General features: G+C 37.2%; 1 protein-coding gene across 8 annotated transcripts in view; it reads left to right on the plus strand.

Moving 5' to 3' along the window:
* The window catches only part of LOC126819224 (cAMP-dependent protein kinase type II regulatory subunit), a 75,504-nt gene that overhangs the window by 2,753 nt on the left and 59,767 nt on the right, over positions 1-12,984 (plus strand). For 2 of the 8 annotated variants that reach the window (XM_050547152.2, XM_050547146.2), the window contains exon 1: positions 12,161-12,398. The exons of 4 other annotated variants lie outside the window; for them this stretch is intronic. The gene's annotated coding sequence lies outside the window, so the exon portion shown is untranslated. Of the gene's footprint in view, positions 1-3,563; positions 3,634-12,160; positions 12,399-12,484; positions 12,504-12,984 lie in introns of those variants that run through there. 2 more of the 8 variants (XM_050547149.2, XM_050547147.2) reach the window with 2 other exon arrangements.

Consider the following 12,984-nt stretch of genomic DNA (forward strand, 5'->3'; position numbering starts at 1 on the left):
AGTGGTTCTGTTGGGGCGATAAGTTCTTCATCTGTGAACATACTCTCAAAGCATGTCAAGTGTCCATGCCTATTTATCATATCACAGCCTGCATAGGTATTTGCACTTCAATATTCCCTACTTTTGTTTTGAAGAGTATAGTTTACACCAATTCGGATGGAAACTAGTTGACACCTAAATAGGGGTAACTCCTAGCTGTTAGTGGTGTAAACTGATAACACCCAACTAGTGTAGAACATTACACCAATTCAGGTGGAAAGTTGGAAACTAGTTGCCACTTCCAGTAGTGTAACCTGCCTGATGCACTCAGACAGTGTAATGTTACACATAAATAGTTTACACCGGTGGGTGTAGATTAAGCATTACCCATAAAGGATGTTTTGTAAATTACACTTCCATTTAATTGTTACACCAACGCGGGTTTAATTTGTTTTGTTGGATATTTATTTCCAGCCCATGACTTCTCAGTTCAGAAAACCTAACATTGGCTATCGGTCTCTATGATAATTAGTATAGGGCGTTTAGCCCGACCCAGACTACATATAGACCGTCGGTTACTTCGCTTCATTTTACAACAACATTAAATTGACAAATACCCAATAGACTGCTTCATATTCAACTGCTGTTGGGCAATTAGACAATCTGTATCACTTTACAATGAATATAAACCATGAAAAATCAATGCACATATCCTTACAACTTAGCTGAACACTTAGAGTACACAAATAATTTTATAACGCAAGATACGGTGTGAAATTGACACCTTATTCGCACGAATGTTTCCCTAAAATAATTACACCTGTAAATGCAATAAAACGCTTGTAGAGGGATAGCTCATCCCAAACACCCTTTAGCGGCTACTATTACACCTATCCTGGTGATCAGTACTCTTGTTAGGTGTAGTTCTTTTAGTTGGTTACTCTTGGAAATGTATTACATCTTAAAAAAGCTAGCTGTGATGTAAAGTTTACACCTAATTAACACTGCTTATAGTTTTTAAAATTACACCTATTTTTAACAGTGTATCTTGTAATTAAAGTCAGACACCCTTTTTTTTAGATCCACCCTTTGACCATTGATTTGCAAACTTGAATTAACTTTTGTACAGGGCCCAGTGCTTTGACTTGTCCTATGTCATTCATATTAGATCCATTACCAACCCCTTCCAGATACACCACCTTTTCTGAAACCACACTTTAGATTCACAACTTTTTTGGCCATTTGAATAAGTCACAGGCTCACTAACCATGATTTCCCCTGTTCGATCCCGGAGGTGGCGGAGAGTGTTTCTCTTTCGATGGTAAAGGACGTACTGCTCGGCAAGTAACAGCGTCTAGTCGTTCGGATGGGACGAAAACCAAGGTGTCGTGTACACGATGGCGTGAACATAAAAGAACGCTTGGCAAAATTTGGAATTTGATGAAGAGTAGGCGGAAACGCAACAAAAGTTCACCCATAACACACTGAAAGGTGTATGCCCCTTCATTAGCCTGTTTGGAGCAGAACAGTAAGACGTTATCTATCAGACTCTTTCCGCCTATTATATTTACTACACATACGTCATTTGAACCATACTCAGCCCTACTAGAATAACATATTTGTAATATTGTCGATTCATCAGTCACACTCTTGTTATATCTGATGGACCCATGTTTGATTTCCTTCTTAGAGATTTTGTCAGACATCCGAGCTGTGGTTTAGCACACACTGTGGCACAAGCTAATATGTGCAATTATTAAAACCCATGAAACATATCATATGAATCTTTTTCATCCGTATTCATGAACCTACCTAGCCTAGGAAAGTTTACTGATTCTTTTGTATTCTATAAAAGACCGGAAGTTATCGAAAGCTGACTCTTTTCAAAATTCGAAAGGCCAACTGTAGAGTCTAAATGCCGTAGTAGAATAAGCCGCTCGTCAACATTTGCATTGTTTGGTCACTATCTTAATTTTCATGTCTTAATCATGTCTTAAGGTGTTTGGTAAGCCAAATGGGTTAACGTGTGCGTTTTAAATCATAAGCCATTGAATCAAGTAGCGTGGTTTTGACCCCCCCCCCCCCCGCTTCTACGTGACAAGGAGTATGGTCACCTGCCCAACCCCGTGGTTTTTCTCCGGGTCTTCCGATTTACTCCTACTACTAAAAACTACTACGCGCATACGAATTATTGAAATAGAATTAAACAATATGTTAGTCGAGACAGGGCCTAGTTTGTGTCGAGTGGACTATAAATCCCATCTCCTGTTTATATCGTTAATAGACGAAGCCGACTGTGGACAAATGTTGTTAGATCTACCCCCTTCTCCACCTTTGTAGAGATAAATTAACCCATATCTGTATGTGCTACCATACTTTTATCCGGACAGAATTCATCACACCTTCACTTGCTACATAAATTATTCATTCAGTTATATTCTCGATGAGAAATACTAATTGGTAACAAATACCTATAATAGACGCAGTACTTAATCATTGTATGGCAGACTGAAATTAATTTCTTGTAAAAAGATCTAAAATTTTAATGGGCTGCTTGTTGTTCTCCTGTGCTATTGCTGACAGCATATTTTATCTAACGCCATTTTACGTTTTCGAAAACCGAAGTGATTTTGTTCAATTCTCCGTCACCTTGATCTGGCTTCTATGCAAATTTCTTTTTCTGGCAGGCTTACGTCCTTCGCCATTGTTTTTCTTATTTAAAAAGTAGTTTAGTTAGTCAACAATGAAGATAATGAATTCTCTGGCAGTAAGGGAATAATAAATGTATTGGTAATAATGCCTGACAGGTAATCACTTACAAGATAATAACCACCATCATTCACTTGTCATACTAAACAACCCGTTTGTATAATTAAAACTATATAATTAATAAAAGCGTATCTGAATTCTTAAAGGGAGAGTCTATATTTCACCCTAAATAAAAGCGTGTTTCATTACCAAACGCCAAAAATGTGATGCCATACCCCATTTACCTTGTCCGTAAATTACAGATTGGTTTATTCAGACACAAAGGAATTGCTAGTCAATAAGCTCGTCCAACTGACAACTGAGATTTTACATTTCTTTTTGAAAACTTATCGCATAGCTTTATATAGTTGCTCTGACCTTTAAATAAAGGGCCCAAAGAGCCGTTCGCGCAACATTGGGTTTAACATTTATAGACAAAGAGATAAACGTCAGTTAGAGGCTCATTATTTTTTCGAGTTATGCAATAACTTCCACTGTTTGTTATTATCTCGTATTTAAATCAAAATTATAACAAGATAGTTCTTGTGAAGTTATATTTTTAAAACCTATGTCTTTTAGTCAACTTTCACTATATCAATAGGTTTTCGTTGACAGATCATCGTCTACTTCTGTCCTCTTTACAGTTTGGTCACGTTTATATCAAACGAAATAAGGTTAGAGGTTACCCTAAACGCTTAATGAATATCCAAGATGAAATACACCACCAGGGTAGAGAGATACCGATTTTCTTTTATTAAATTTACTGCGTTATGGAACGTTTTAGTACATGTATATTTAAAGTGAGGTTTTGTTTTAACAATTATTATTTATTTTAGGAGAAGTCGGGGTTTTCGCTGGGCACTGAAAACAATTTCGTCTAAGTGTGGAAATTAAACCTAGAAATCTGTAAGTTGCAGCTGAATTATGTTATAAATGCGAGTATTATATTAATATACACTGTTTGCAAATTTTGCCAGACAAAAATTTAGAAATTCTAAACCGAGAAGGACGACGTCTCAGATTATGACAGTTGATTGATTAAAATACGGGGCTCTAAATTCCTCCACATGCCTTTCACATACCTGGTATCCTCGGAGGCCCTGTGAGTAAAGCACTAGCTCAGTAACAAGGAAGTTCTATCCCAGGGATGGCCGAGAATGTTACTTGGAATCTTCCAGCCTGCGTTCCCCTTGTCAAGACAAAATCCCTGGTAATAACAGCATCTAGTCGTTGGGATGGTACGAAGATCTGAAGTTCCGTGTACGCGTTCGTCACAGATTGATTAAATACCAGATTACTGGTTGATATTCAATACTACTAATTCATAGCTGTACATTACCTCATCTTTATTGCTGACGTATGTCTCGAATAATGACCAATCAATTATCTGCATTCTTGCCAATAAATATGTCCTCGCGTTGCTGTCAGAAATGCTTTTGTGGTCGAAATGAAACCAATTAAACTACCACATCATATGGATTGTAAGGGAAATTTAGCAGAAAAATAGATAGCGGAAATGAGAGCAAAGGTATAGAATTTCTATGAATGCAGCAGACCCTCGTCGACTGTATTCTTCAAATAGCCGGTCCTGATGCTGTGGAAATACATGATACGCATGAAGAAGATGAAGACACTGACGATGTTGAGATAGTGATCCAGAAATTTAGAGAATAGTGTAAACGGAGAACCACTGAGGTCTATGAATGATATTTATTCTGGGACAGAATTCAGCTCGACAGTGAATCTACTGAACATTGGAATTTCGACCTCATTTAAAAAACAAGACAATATTATAGAATCAAAGCTGTCGGCGATATCAAAGTCGACTAGGAAGATCTTTTGGACTTAGAAATCGGGTAATAATACTACCCCATAGTCTGTAAATATTGTTGTTTTAACCATCCTCACAGACAATGTCCTGCAGGGGTAAAATCTGAAATTGTTGTTGCGTCAGAAACCATCTTAACCATGTGTGCCGCGACGATCGATCCAGGAAACCGAGTGTTCATTAATGTCCAGACGAACAACTACTATAATTGATTATGACTCACATGATAACTATGATAGTGATGATGGGTGACGATAGATTTTGGTATCGGTGAAATAGATGTCAATGATCGATGGCATGCTGAAATTAAAGTAGACGACTCTACTATTAAATTTATATTAGATGCAGGCGCTCAAGCTAATATTTACCACTGATGGCAATCAGCAACGTAGAAAAACAAGGATCGGCGCCCCCCCCCCCACCAATAATTTTGCCGCAAGTGCTCATATCTTCAGGTTATTGCACGCAAGTACATTTCATTTTCGGCTAGATACAATGGCGTAACTGGAAGGGCCTGATTTTAACATAGAAATGAGACTTCTAGACTTTCAGAAGAAAAAATAACCTGTTAAGCTCTGTACTGGTCCCTGGGCGAACAACAGCCTCTAACTGCGAGGATCGCGATTTGTTAAACAGTCGATCTTTATTTCAATCCCATCTAACTTTCGCTGCATCTATGAAAGATTAGGTAATTAAAAAACGACACTCTTTCCCTCTGTCTCTTATCCATCAAATAATTCTCTGCTATCACTTATGACCAGTTAAACAAGCGGTTTTCACTGATATCAGTTATGGTCAGTAACCCCCCCCCCCCCACACACACACACACACACTTTGCAAGGAATGGGAGGCGAAGAGGTAAAATCAAAATAGGACTCATCCTCTCTTTCAAGAACATTAATTGATCCTTAACATATTTGTTAACTTTCATCTGAATGGGACAACAATTGTAGCCCCTCTACGGGGGCCTACGACATTCATACATATATCACATTTTGCGTGAAAAGTAGGGGCTATAGCTCTGGAATGGAAGGCCTGATGGATACTAAAGACAAACTCATCCAAGCACTTTTGATCCTTAACACATAGTTTAAGTTTCATCTGATGAATCGGACAAAACTTGTCGCCTCAGGAAGGTCCACAACCTTCATTCATATTCAAGATATTGCGTAAAAGGCGAGAGGGTGGGGGGGGGGGTTGCGCACCAAAATTAAACTCGCCCGAGAGCTAACTAGTGGTCCACCAGCTAAAAATGTGATTTTTCGTACAAACAGAGGCCATAATCCAGGAAGTGACGATCCGATACGCGCCAGAATCAAAAGAAACCGAGCGAGATCTTTGAGTTATATACATACATTGTAAGTTTCATCAAAATCTGATCAAATTTGTGACCTCTAGAATGTTCATAACCTTGGTATTATTATGCATATTTTTGTCTAGGTCAGCATCACACGAAACCACCATTGACTGTGTTTTCAAGGTAACGGATTTAGAAAGGAATTAAAATTTCACTTCAGTGTATCAGCCAGAAATCGCTCAGAAAGCGTCTCTGACGAACTAGACCCCGGGCCTAGGCGGCCTCGGAACCCTCGCCTAAAGTGTTAGGTTGGTTCCCCCCCCCCCCCGACCAAGAATTGCTTCCGCATGGTAGCTCTATGATTACTATAATTAGCAAAACTGAATTGTCTTGCAGAGTCGTGAATACTGCGAAAATAGTTCCAGACCAAGCTAAGGACGCCATTTTAATACACAAAGTCTGAAGAATTAATCTGATACAAAGAATAGATGTTTTGAGTCGGGCGAAAACTGGTGTACTAAACGAGTATTCTGGTGTCCTTATTGGCATTGGTGAAGTTCAATAAGTGTATCTATTAGATTTCGTGATGGTCAAGTTCCTCGAGTACAGCCTCAACAAAAGGTTTCATAATAGCCTATGCTGAATTAAGGAAGACTTTAGATGATTTGGAGCGCAGAAATATTGTAGCTCCTGTTAATAAACCTACTGATTGGGTCAGTAATCGTCTAGACGAATAACGGCCCTTTAAGACTCTGAAATCTGAAACCACTTCGTAAAGCCACCAGACGTGAACACTGTGTTCTCGTATACCCGCAGACGTTCAATGTAATCTCAGTGGAAAGACTCTCTGTACAATTTCAGACGAACAGGATGAATTGTGGCACATTCAGGATCGTGATCGTGAACACTGTGTTTCTCCTATACCCACATTTAAAGTTAGTGGAAATTATGAAAGAAGAATGGCACGAGAATAAAAGCGAAACTCGTACAGAAAGCCAATCATTTGGTACTGTCGTGACAAAATCCACGAGCAAGACGGTTTGCTATTTCGAAACAACAGAATCATCATTCCGTCATCATCGGTATATGAAATGCTGAAACTCCTGCATAAAAGTCATCATAGGGAGCTAGATCAATCACGTATTGTCAACCAATAAAGACGATATTTATATGGTATCAATATGCTCAGTTTTGTAATCGAAAGCCGAAAGAACTACTTTTCGCCCAAATTCTAAAACGTATGATTAGAAAGCACAGCTATAATCGAATACATAAACTTTGCAATTGGTGGTTTATCGAATACGATAGTAAAACTCCTTATCAGCCTAAAACTCAGAACTACGGAAGACCATTAGGGTCAATCAAATGAAAAAAAATTAAAATTCTGATTATTTTGTAATTACAAGGTAGCCATTTTATATAACTATCTTTTAATTACAAGATAATTACAAGCCCATTAGGGTCAATCACATGAAAAAAAAAAGTGTTCTAACTAGTTTATTTCAAGGTCGCCCTACGCTGATTTATCGGATAGCTAGGCCAACGAAGTACTCTTTTTTATGTTACGGGATGGGTACATCCAGGTCATGCTCCCATTAATATCGTTCGTTATTCCATGTCCTAATTAAATGAAATGAAATGAAATGGGGTTTAACGTCCTACTGTTCTGCTCCTATACTGGGCTAATGAAGACGGGCATACGCCATACAGTGTGCTATGAGGGAAATTTTGCCCTTATATTGAATTCCAACTGCCAGGGGGTCTTTTACGTGCATTCCAATATATACAGGGGACCTCGGTTTTTCGTCCCATCCGAACGACTAGACAGCTGTCCTTGTCAGGCCCTCCTTCCTGCATCACTGACAAGGGGGAACCACGCCGGAAAATCTGGATGAACTTTCTCCGCTAATGCAGGGATCGAACACCCGACCTTCAGGCTAGCGAGCCAGCGTCTTACCCACTTAGCCACGTGATCCCCATGTCCTCATTAAAAACTATTCATTAAGTTCATATTCTCATTAACTTCATAGTCCTTAAAGCCACGGAAATTTTCAGAAAATTTGGTTAATCCAAGACTGAATAGACACAAATTGATTATTAAAGAAATCAAAATCAAGATCGCAACGATAGATAATTTACAGGCTTGGGTTCTATCGAATTAAATAGAGGCGCATGAAAGAGGTTGAACGAAACGTAAAGATGGCAACGGCTTGTTTAAAAGGGATATAGACGAAAAGGCGCTAATCCAAAACGACCAAAACTTATATAACTGTGTAAAGTTGACACGAACGAAAACAAAACGGCCAAAATTGTGATAAAAATTTACCTAAATTTACGTCAGTGGGTTCTTATTAAAGGGTGTATTGGATCTATTTTTTGGAACCTTGAAATATACAAAAATAGTTCTAAAACACATATTAATGTAATATGATTGTATTTAAAGTGATTTATATTAAATTTTTGAAAAAAAAAAAAAAAAAAATATTGAAATTTCTAGTAAATTATGTTCGGTGAACGACGACAGTCGTTTATGCCTGCTTATACATTCTACACGTTTTTTAAATTATTATTTTGTCGTTTGTGAATCAGCCTTTACTAATTACTTCCACATTGTGTTGTAGGATATGTTTTTATTTGTTCATTACAAAATGGCACCCGAAACCATAGGATACACTACTCCTGTACTGATTATAAAATGTTATTTGTGTCTTAAATATTGAATATTAGTTTCATTGCAAGTTAACAACATCAATATTGATTGAAACTGATCAATATTGAATTCTTATTCGCGTTTTTAATTTCGAATATTATAGAAAATATTGAGTTAGAAACTTTGCTCCGTTAAAGATACCCCATGCAAGATATAAATCTGCCTATCACAGGTCTTTCTTTAGGCCTTAAATGTTCTATAAACTATTAATTAGCCAATTATTAACATGACAAGACAATAATCAACTCCGATTATTAACGTCAAAATTGTTTTCCTTGGTATTTACGTCATTAACACCAAAAAACGACCGTCAACTATCGCAAAAGAAAGAATTCCAAGAAAAATGTTAAATATTTTGGGCTACAATATCGATAAACACCTCCTGTTTAGAATTTATCGGACTGTTATTGTCTAATGATTTAAGCGGTATCAAATGGACAATAACAAACAGACCGATAAATTCAAAACAGTCGGCGTTTATCTCCTAATTGGCAGCGATAGCCTTCCATAATTTATGGGAGCATGACATAAATGTTCCGATTCTGTAAAATAAAAAAAAGTACGGCGTTGGCCTAGCTATTAGATAAATCAGTGTATGGCGACCTTAACCTACGTTACTCATGGGCGTCTCCCTTATCTTGTAATAACGATAGGACTACCCTTCCATAATTTATGGGAGCATGACATAAATGTGCCAATTTTGTAAAATAAAATAAAGTACGGCGTTGGCCTAGCTATTAGATAAATCAGTGTAAGGCGACCTTAACCTATCTTCTCCCTTATCTTGTAATAACGAGATAGCTATCTTGTAATTACAGGATAGGTTATCTTGTAATTATAAAGTGGAAGCGAACGTTAAGACCGACATCAAGCCAAATGACGCACACTGAACCTAGACAAACCGGGAAATAGGTAAAATAAATTGATCACCCACTTTAGTAAGCCGTGTCGATAAAATAAATCCAGAACTTCGATGAAGAGGTGTGAGTTAGCTCTGGCAGTTCTCACTATAATAGTTAAAAACTAGATACTGTACTCGATTATCCATATCTGTATTAAATCATGAATGGAAGTCGAACAGCAAATCGAAAGCTAATCCATTAAAAATCACATGCTAGCGATGACATCGAGGGTTGATTATGATCTGGATAAGTTAATGTCTAATAATTTAGATAATATTTCAGGCTTAAAGAAAGACCTGCAATAGACAGATTTAGCTCTTGCATAATGTATGTTTAAGTGAGACCAATTGTTTAATTAAAAAGTCATATTATTATATTTTCTAACCAAAAATCTAATTATTATTACGCAACATTTTTGACTCTATAAAACAGACTTTGTTAAATGATTGTTCTAATATTGCTTTGCAGGTATTGTCAGGTTTCACTGGATGTTGGTATAAGAGGGTTTACATATGCAGATCAAATAAATTGTGTTCCCATAGATTGGATCGTTTCTTAACGGGGTTCCATAGGCCAGTTCTAAGATTAGAAATATCCTAATATTGTTATCCTGGTAGGGAGCCACGGTGGCTAAGTGGCTAAGACGCTGGTTCGATAGCCTGGAGGTCGGGTGTTCGATCCCTGCATTGGGATTTTCGAACGTGGTTTCCCCATGCTGCAGGGCGGAGGGCCTGACAAGGACAGGTGTCTAGTCGTTCGGATGGCACGAAAAAACGAGGTCCCGTGTATACATTGGCATGCTCATAAAACATCCCTTGGCAGCTGGAATTCGATATAAGAGTAGGCCATAGTGTCGCTTCCCGGGCAAAATTTCCCTCATAGCACTCTGTATGGCGCATGCCCGTCTTCATTAGCCCAGTCGAAGCAGAACAGTAGGACGTTAAACCCTATTTCATTTCATTTCGTTTAACGAGGTGACCTGATAAACGCGACTATCTTCATTTAAAGAAAGGTTCCCAGAAAAGTATTTATCGGGTGGTTATTTCCAATAAAAGTGTGGCAATTTTGGTATATATGGAAAGTAGAAATATCCAATCTTACTAGAAAAATACTGGATTCCCTGAAAAACACTCATGGAGCGCATACAGGACGAAAATGTAAGGGTTTCCCTAATCGACAGCCCGACGATTAGGAGTGTCTGCACGCGTGACGTAAAAGGTTGCACGCGGAATTTGAGCGCTTGATGCACTCGGCAAACCTCAGCAGATACTAGTACCCTACATCTAGCCTCGGCTGTATGACGGTAAGTGATATGTACCTTAATTGGGGTTCATTAAAAAAGTGACTTAGGTCGTTCTTCCCCGGGGCTCTTCACGTGTTATAAACATTTGCGTTTTCTGTGTGAAGTAGCGCTTTTTTTTACAGCGACCTGATAAAGAAAACTCAAAACATAGCGTTGCCAAGCAAGCAAAATAGATCCACAAACAGCTTTTTAAAGATTTCAAGTTTTTAATTTCATGGACTACAGGTGGTCGAGTTTGTATTTCGATAGGATTCGTGATTATAATTAGACACTAACGTCTGTTTACAGGGTTTCGGTGACCGGGGCAATAAAACCACATACAATGTCGATAATCGGTACAGAATTATTCTTCCTTATCACTACCCAAACAATCGTAACGAATGTGGGAGGTCGCTAAAGCTTTACTAAGGATTTAATGTGAACAAATGGAAAAGGGGGCCGATATTTCCAAAATTTAATCCCTCTGGGCCCATGTTTCACATTTATACCACCTTTCATTTGTTAAACTGAACTAAGTTTTGAAATGAGCAACTTCAAATTTTGGTTTAAAGATAAACTTCTACGGGTGAAATCAGTAATATACTGTACGCAAAAACCGTTCACATAACTTATTACTCTTATCGTATTGACTACTGATTGATTCATAGATAACATGCCTACAGTAGCAATCGATCATCGCATTACACATTATCACGGTATAATATTCTGCTTCCCTGATTTATGGTACTTATAATACCCAATACCTTTAATGTAATTAAACATAGACATTTTAGATACCACAGTGACAACATGGCATCACTATTAATATTACATATTGGGTCCATTGAATTGAAGCCGAGACAAAAATGAATACTAGTATTAATTCTGTATTTTCATAAACTTTCAGAGTCTTATGTAATTAAATTAAGTTCACACTTTCGTATATTTTCCATTTTTGAGTTGTTTAATACACTATTACACAACAATAGAATAAGCTTTAACAATATCTTCAATTGACCTGAACTCTCATCTAGCCTATCAATAGTCACTTTGGCATGGGCAAAAGTTATTTTTAAACCAATCACATTGGCTAAAATAAGACAATAAAACATCATGGAATTGTCATTGATAAAGAAATAGATATTAACCGAAATAAAATTAATATCACATTTAATGTGATGGCGCGGTGTTGAAATATAAATTCAATATGTTATTGTTTATAATCTTTTTTCCTGTCAAAAAGTATATCTGTGCAATTCGACAAAAATGCCACCTTGAAGAAGCAAACTTTGAGAGAAATTCTATTTTATTGGTAATATTGGCCAACCTTCTATATTTTATCCACCGAATCCGTGCCTCAGACTTAAATAGTATGCAGGATCAATTTTATAAGTTGAATGATAATTAGGCTTTCTCGTGTTATTATTGACCAACAGTGTTAAACCACATATATAGACAACTACATAAGATCTGCAGCTATCTAGGAAATGACGTCTTCCTCATAATTTCCGTTACATGACCCCCCGCTATACATATCAGAGAGAATATTCTTTGTCTTGTTCTCTTTATAGCCGATATGAGTTAATAACTAGATGTGACGTTTAAGAGATTATTTACTTAAAACGACATTGGAAAGGAACATTGTTACAAGGGTAAAAACATTATATATTTAATTACGGAAATCGGGGCATTTTCTTTGATTATAATCGCAGACGAGGCGCTGTTAAAGCACGCAATGGAGTCTAATTCAAGAGTTGGTTTGTATCTTTAGACTAGATTCTGGGGATTGCGTGTTTAACGGTTTAATATTTACCAAAGATTGTCGCCAAGCCACCATGTCTTATTTCGTGCCCGCCACTTCATCCTTCCACCCTAGCTTCATTAACTTCGTTTTCTTTCATAGGTTATCATTTATGGTGTTCAATCTCTTCCTCGTGTAATATAACGGAGTTTTTTTTGTTCTAATCTTCTGTGTTTGGAGGTATGGGTTTTTTTGGGTTTTTTTTTTTTTTTTTTTGGTTTACATTAAATCTATAGTATGTCGTGATTGCTGTTTTTGTAAATAATGACGATGACTTTTATTCGTTTTTTAACTTTCTAGCTTTTAATCACTTTTAAGTATTCTGCAAAAGCAAAAATCCAACAACTCAAGCAAATGTGTTACTGCAACATACAATGAAACAATGACTAATAAGTCGTGTTTGGCTTCTTTAAACATACTTTATGCAAGAGCTAAAA

This window comes from Patella vulgata, chromosome 4 (assembly GCF_932274485.2).
Source record: "Patella vulgata chromosome 4, xgPatVulg1.2, whole genome shotgun sequence".
NCBI classification, from domain to species: Eukaryota; Metazoa; Mollusca; class Gastropoda; family Patellidae; genus Patella; species Patella vulgata.